The following is an 8,464-nucleotide window of genomic DNA, read 5'->3' as shown; positions in this document are numbered from 1 at the left end:
TACATTTCTACAAATGAAAGTCACTATTACTCCATTGGTATTTTTCTTTGCATATATATATTTTTACTTTTAATGTACAAGATTCTTATGCTGTGTATAAATAGTTCTAGTTATAATATATAAATACAATATCATTCCTGATTTTTTCTTTACCATTTTAAAATAATGATTATAAATAAAGAATGAAGGAAAGATACTCACATATACAAATAAACATAATGTATTTGAAATGAAGCATAATAGTAAAATATATGCCCCCCAACCCCACTACTCAGTGTAAGAAATAGAACATACCACTACCATGGACACTCCCTTCGGGTCTCTTTGTTTTATTCATTTATTTTAGATTTTTTAAAGAACATCTTCTCAATCATACTACTCAAAGCAGATGTCATGTTTCCTAGACAAAAATTTAAATAAGGAGATGTAAGAGACCCACTGGTTTTGTAACTCACCATGGTTGGTAATACATATTTTACTCTTCTTTTCAATGCCTTAAAAAAAATTCTTACTGAAACCATCAAAATTGTCTTCCTTTGAGAATCCACTGATTTAAATCTCTTTCAAGTAAAGGGCCAGTTAGTGTTAGACTGTAGTAGATCTTTACAAACCAGTGGAATTAAAAATCTTACCTGTGAGTATTTTTTTGTAGTTTTTGTTTGTTGTGCACTTAAAGAAGCTGATTCATCTTTTTTTTTCTACTTTATTATTCAAAAGAATGCACTGTTCTTGAATTGTGAATATAAAATTTTTGGATATAAATTAGTTTCATTCTACGTGTTCCATCAGAAAGCTATTTTTGATCAAAATTATACTGAAGTATATGATGTTTACTTTGTTTTATGTATTGTACTTTTGCTAAATATTATTAGGTTTATATAGTTCAAACTATAATTCTCTAATTTTTCAAGGAATATGAAATTTATATTTATACATATTTGTTTTTTTCAATTTTTTGTCATGCCAGACTCCTCCTTACTCCCAGAAAAACCATTATTGGTAACGACAAAAAAAGAAAACTACAGGTTTGATAAACATAGATGCAGAAATTGTTAACAAAATACTAGCAAGACAAATTCAACAGCACATTAAAAAGATCTTTCACCATACCAGGAATCCAAGGATGAGTTCACTGTAGGCAAATCAAAACAGCATGCTACATAAAATTAACAGAATGAAGAACAAACATCATATGATCATTTGAATAGATGCAGAAAAAAATTCAACAAAATTCACATTTCTTTATGATAAAAATTCTCAACAAATGAGGTGAAGAAAGAATGTACCTCAACACAATAAAGGCCATATATGACAAACCTACAACTAACATTATACTGAATAAAGAAGAGTTGAAAGTTTTCCTCTAAGATCTCAAACAAGACAAGGATGCCCAGTTATACCACTTCTATTCAACATATTACTGAGAATCCTTTTTAGAGCAACCAACAAAGAGAATGACATAAAAGGCATCCAAATTGGAAAGGAGGAAATTAAATTGTCTTTGTTTGCTGATGACATAATCTTATTTTATATCTATCTACCTATCTATCCATACACACACACACAATGAAATACTATTCAGTTATAAAAAATATTGAAATCCTGTCATTTGTAACAATATGGATGAACCTGGAGGACAATGCATTGAGTGAAATAAACCAGGAACAGAAAAACATATACTGCATTATCTCATTCTTATGGAATCTATACATGTTAAACACATAGAAGTAGAGAGTAGAATGGTGGTTATGAGAGACTGGAGTGGTTAAGGGGTGGAGAGTTGGAAAGATGTTGGTCAAAGGATACATAATTGCAGTTAGATAAGAGGAATAAATTTCAAGAGATCTATTGTACAGCAAGATGACTTTAGTTGATGACACATTGCACTTTTGAAAAATGTAAAGAGAGTGAATATTATGTGCTCTTACCACAAAAACCATAACTGTGTGAGGTTACACATTTGTTAATTGCTAGATTAATTAGCTAGATTAACCATTTGACAATGTATATGTACTTCAAAATGTCATGTTCTACATTTTTATATGTAGAACATGACATTTACTCCAAATACTGTATTTGCTGATTTTTGAAAAGAAAGAAAAACAGTCATTGCAATACAATTTATTTAGAGCATATTAAAATTTAATAAAGACAATTCACTGTTGATGCAATCGGAAATACTACAAAATCGAATTAGGGAAGCCCTATATAGATTCTAAGTATTTTCTATCTGTTATTATCTTCTGAATATTTGGGAAATTTAATATGAGAAAATGCTTCTATTGAGATCTGTGTCAAACATGGCAGAAATGCAACGATCCTAACCCCTGTACCCCAGATGTCAGAGAGTTTTCATTTTGAGAGTATTAGGTCATGCTGTATATATATATACACATACACATACATTCATATTTAATTTTTAATGAATAAATTATGCAAACTTTAACCCATACCAGTTTGATAGCTGGAAATTAGTTCCACTCAAAGTGTCAGCCCATTGTTTCTATGAGTTGTTTACAGAGCTTCTCATGTATATTTAGAACCACTCTGTCAACTGTGATCACTCTGCAATATTCACCTCATTTTTTTCCTTGTCTATTCTGGCTCTCACATGTTCACTTCTTCTGGGTGCAGAGCCACTGGATATTGCCAGCTATTTCCTACCCATGACTGATTACAGATTTTTTTTTTTTTTTTACAGACCTCAAGGTTTCAGAATTTTTATTCCCTAATTATAACTATGCCTTTGTCTCCAGAGCCTTAAAATAGTTCTCACAAACTTTTTCTGCTAGCTTCTGACTATTCTTGCCTAGATATTTTCCAAGACTTATAAAGAGCAAGCAAACAAACCAAAACAAAACAAACATACAAATGAACTCCAATTCTGTTCATTTCTGTACTCCTGAAGCCACAGAAGTCATATTGAGTTCAAAGGACAACACTTGGAATAGAAACTATAGTTATATCAGTTTCTCTATTTGATTGTAAGTGCATCTCCTTCATGTTTCCCAGGTATCATATGTATGTGATGTATGTGTAAATTTATATAAATGGTAAATATATATTTCTCTGAATACAGAAAAAGCCAAAGTCTTCCTTCCCACAATATCTGTACATAGCACCTGGGACCTAGACCAGCAATCTATTCATTTATCAAATATTTATTGGGGGTGACTAGTATGTCCTAGGTATTGTGCAAGTGGGGGAACTTACTCTCATAGAGTTTACATTCTAGAAGGGAATAAAAGGCATCCCAATGGGAAAGGAGGAAATTAAATTGCCTTTGTTTGCTGACGATATAATCTTATATCATATATATCTAGACACACACAATGAAATACTATTCAGTCAAAAAAAGATTGAAATCTTGTGATTTGTAACAACATGGATGTTGGGGAAGGGAAGATATAACAAGTAAGAAAACACATAAATTTGAGAGTTGGCATTTGGCAGGGTATGAATATATGTTAACAGGAAGCGGGGGGTGCAAGTCATTTAAATAGGGTACTTAAGGAAGGATAGTCTCTGAGGAAAGATCTTAAAGATGAGACTTTGCAAACAGCTGAAGAAAGAACATTCTGGAGAGGGCAAGATTCTATGGGGGAGAAAGTGGTAGTGAACTCAACAGAAATAAAACAGGTATGCTGAAGTTTACAACAGAAAGAAAACAGGTATGCTCTTCCAGGGGAAAGAGTGAAAGTAGATGAGATCAGAGAAGGAAGCCAAGTACCAAGTTTTACTATAAAGCATATAGGAAGAATTGGGAAATTGCTGGATTGAGGTACGGGGTCACTGTGGAGTCTATAATATTTTGGTTGGGGTGGGGGGCAGGGGAAGGGGTTTGCTTGTTTGTTTGTTTGTTTATTTGTTTTGCACTCTTTAAAAGATGAAAGTACGTTGGTAGGCTAAGCCAGTGAACAGGGAGAGTCTAATGTCACAGGATAGAGGCTATGGCAGAGGAGCAGAGAATTTTAATTGGAAGAAATCCAGAGGCATCTGGAGAGATTCACATTTGATAGAGTGAGAATAATTTTCTGGTTGTAATAGAATACTCATATAGGCTCAAATAGGTCTGTAGATATAATGAAGGAAATGGGGAAATTACTGCTATGAAGCAGCAAAACTGCCTTTGTGAGATAAGAGAAAATAAACAGATACAAGTATATATGACAATGAGTTACAATGATATTTGAGTAGCAGCAAGATTTTTATTTCACAAAACAGTCTCAACTTTTTTAAGTCAATATTTCTTGCTACAATGTAAATATTCAACTGATTATTTTTAAAAGTTGAATATAAATGTAATCATTTGTGCTTATTGAATAACTTACTGTGTATTAAAGACAAAGAAAAGAAGCTTTAGGTTACTTGTCTGGTAGAAATCTTAAATTTGTTGTATGCTATGTAAGAATAGGTTGGGCCTGTTTCACTAACACAAAATGGCTTGTCTTTTCAGCTGTAAGATGGTTCAGGCCAATTGGTATATTCTGAAATTATTTGCTCCAAGATAAGGCTGATCAACAGGAAGCAGAGAAAAGATAATTTTGACATAGAGAATAAGAATATTATTCAGATTTTTACTTTTAAACTCACATAAGGGAAGAGTGTTCATAAGTTTGAGCACTTCTCTTAAAAATTGTTAATGAGTCAGAGTAAGTTAGGAGAAGTTGTTATTACCATATAAGTATTTTACAAATATCAATGAAATTAATTTTATGGCATGATATTTCTCTATACATTACTTTTTATTTATAAATCGTATATGCTTGCTCTGGAATTAAATTGTATTGATTAAGTTTGTTTAAACATTACTTAAAGTGGGCTGAAGAGAGATTGGATTTCAGAATGACAACATTCAGAACAGTACATATAATCATTTGTTTGATAAATGGGAAAAATACATATGTATTTATATTTAATTTATATATATATTTTGTGGAAAAAATTAAAAAACATAAAAGTAACTCTGGAAAGATTTAAAAACAGATATTGTTTTCTTCAGGAAGAGGAACAGAATAATGAGAAGTGAGATGAATATTTTCATTCTTGCATTTTCTACCTCTTGATTATTGATGAACCATTGAAGAGGATAAGCACTCATAAGGATACTTACTTGAATGTAAAATTTTGCAGAAATAACACATATTAAAATATAAGCACTTGCTGTTTATGTGGCTGTATTTAAAATCTATGAGTTTTTTTCTTCTGGTTGTAAAAATCTCCTGAGAAGTAAATATAATGAGCAATATAACCTAGAAAGTAATATCCATTATTTTTAATGGTCTGGTTAGCCCTTAATTAAAACTTTAATGTTAAAACAGAAGGATATTATTAGGCTCTGTGAAATCAGGGGTATGTCAAAAGTGGTCTCCTATCCCAAAAAGTCACGTTTATCTCACATTCTCTATTTAATGGATACACTTAAAATTGGTGGCAAATTTTAATGGAGTAGAAAGACTTTCCTACATAGTGGCTGCATTTAAAGTTCCAAGAAAGATGTTTCAAGAATAATTTGCACTAAAGATAAACAACTAGATAAGCTGTGAGGCTATTCAAATTCCTTAACCTGATGGGTAGAGTTTGTTAAGTTAAACTTATATATTGGTTTGAGAGTGATTGGTGGTGACAAAAATCCAAAATAAAGAGTCATAAGATATTTGCACCTCTAAAAAGATACCGCACTCTTTTAAAATACCAATTTTAATCTATTAGGAATTGGTCAAATTTAAATACACGTTTTATATTATATGTTTCAGTCTATCTAGTTTATTTTTCATAATGGCTTTTGAAAACTATCACCATAACCAGACAAATCTGGGGGAAAACAGAAAGGCATATGTGGAGAACCAGGGCCATCAAGTGCCTATAAACATATGACATCTCAAAGTCACCACTACTTGGTCACATAACTTTTCTTCATTGTGCTATCTCATTACCACATGCTCCAAACTTGGGAAACAGAAGCATTGTGATTATTTTCAAACCAATTCCCAGAAAATCTGGTTCTTTCTTCCTTTAGCACTTCTCTCAGCCCCATGCAAACCCTCTCACCCCCACATACACACTTCATTACAAATTGGTACATGCATGAAGCCACCTTAAGGAATTTAAAAATTTTTAATATAAAATAGCTCTTAAAAGACTTTAGTAGGCATAAAGTCACATGGAGTGTTTGCTGTTTAAAGCATATTTTCTAGCCTCCTCATAGAGCTTTTAATTTTACAGTTGTAGGTAAGAGATAAGCATCCTAAACAATTATTTCACTGATAAATAATTTGATAAATTCTGGTATAAAGGATTTTATACCTTTGATAAATTCTGGTATAAAGGAATCTCAATTACAAATTATGTGCACACAGAAGAGGTAAGTTAAAGATCTACAATTCCGAACATTTCAGAAGTTAACTTGACAAACTTGGCAACGGCTCTCTAATGCCTTTCGTCCTCAGTGGTTGCCTCTAAGACCCAGAAGGAAGTCTCATACAGACTGCGTGGCTTCAGTTGTTTTCCTGTAAGTCATGAAAACCTCATCTCATTAGAATTCCTTATGTTAAGAGCACAGTCATAGTCTTTATTAGCCTCCCCGCTCCTAAACAGTATTATTGGAATCCTGGCATCTTCCAAATTTCTCCCTCATTTACTGTCCCTGTCTAGATCAAAAGATCTCATCTTTCCTGATGTGAGCCAGCTCTGATCTTGCTCATAACCCTGATACCACAGAATTATTAACAGGAAGTTTCCAGCTATCCATCCTGTGTATCCACATGCACTGTGCATTCATAGCTGAGAAGAACTTGCCTGTACCCTAGCTTTAAGGCTATTGTCTCTTCTCAGACCACATTTTAGTAGCAAATAACATTTTTCTATTGTTAGCAGAACAGTGGAAAATGATTTTTTTTGAAGTAAAATAGAACAAAATACAGTTCCTGATCAAAATCACCTAGATGATTTTCATGCTAGAATATTACCCCTACACACCCACATACTCACACCTACATTAGCATTTTAAAATGCACACTCACAAGTTTTTAGCTAAGAAGTCCTGTAGTTATTTTTTTAAGTGTTTAATTTTTACTTAACCAAAATGTACTTCACATATTTGCTAATTTAACCTTGTATTCCCCGCTGTTAAACATTCTGTGAATGGGCTGTGAAACACGATTTGAAAACTACTGACAGAGAATGATAGCATTCTCATAGCTGAGTATTACTGCAGTGTCTTGGTCATCAGCCAAAGGGTAATACTAAATTTAATTATGAATATATAATTTAAGAAAATCCTATGCTGACAAATTCAAGACTCTTCAAAACTAGAAGCAGCTCACCTGAATTGGATAGTTTTAGATTTATGACTGAGCTAATCTTAGGGAACTGGTTTTTGAACAGTAAATCAACTTGCGTAATTCAGCAATAAATAAAATCAATCAGACAAAATTGGACTTTGTGTCTTCTTAATATTGGATTATTCTGTAAAATAATTATTTCTTTGTATAAGTCAGAATAGAACTAAAACAGGTGAGTCAGTAATATTTGTAATATTATGTTCTATGATATATCTGCATTGTGAAAAAAATAGATGGAAGGAGATGACTTGCTGAGAAAATGACTTCGGGTGGCAGACAATGTGCTATGCATTGAAATACAGAAGTGAATGATGCTAGTTGCTGCTTTCATTTTTATTAGTTCCAATCAGAGGAGAGTGAAAATCAAAAAGGGTAATACAGTGTTGTAAGTACTATGATGGCCATTAGCGTAAGGCAGAGTGGCACCACAGATCATTAGAATCCATAAAATATTACTCTTTTTGGGTTTATAAAATTAAATCAAATTTCCTTTCTGGTCATTTTTATTTTGAAAAGTGAGTGTGAGGCATGAAATTACTTACTTTTATTTACATTTACTGCCAGTTGAATAATGGATGAATAGCATAGGCAACCTACGATCAGGATTTGGGGTGACAGACATAAAGTTAAAAACAGTTGACATAGAAATAATGGAAATAGTGTTTATGGGCCATAATGATAAGAAATGGATTGGATTTATTTATGGCATCTTTGCCAAATCATGTGGTAAACCAGTGATATAATTTTATTTGGTTATTAGAAAATTGTGTTTCTTTAAAATATCAAAAATAAATGGCTATGTTTCATGGATTATGCTATTAAATAAAGGACACTTTACTTATCCTAAGTCAGGCAGAATAGGAGAAAAAAATCTTGGCATTTGAAACAAAGACAGGAAATAATTTAGCAATATGGTGAATTAACTCTCCTAAGGAAGAGGGTAATTTGATAAGTTGTCCTGTCACAGGGGCATGTTGGGCATATGACTTCCTGATGACTGGGGAATTTTTAATTAATTAAAACTAGTGAGAGAGTGAGGCAGTGGACATTTTGTTTATAATGGACATTAGATCAGAAGCATCCAGGGGCCTGTGGCCAATCTTCAGAGATTTTGCTGAGTA

The sequence above is a fragment of the Papio anubis genome, chromosome 4 (assembly GCF_008728515.1).
Source record: "Papio anubis isolate 15944 chromosome 4, Panubis1.0, whole genome shotgun sequence".
NCBI classification, from domain to species: domain Eukaryota; kingdom Metazoa; phylum Chordata; class Mammalia; order Primates; family Cercopithecidae; genus Papio; species Papio anubis.
Note: the sequence above shows the minus strand (reverse complement) of the source record.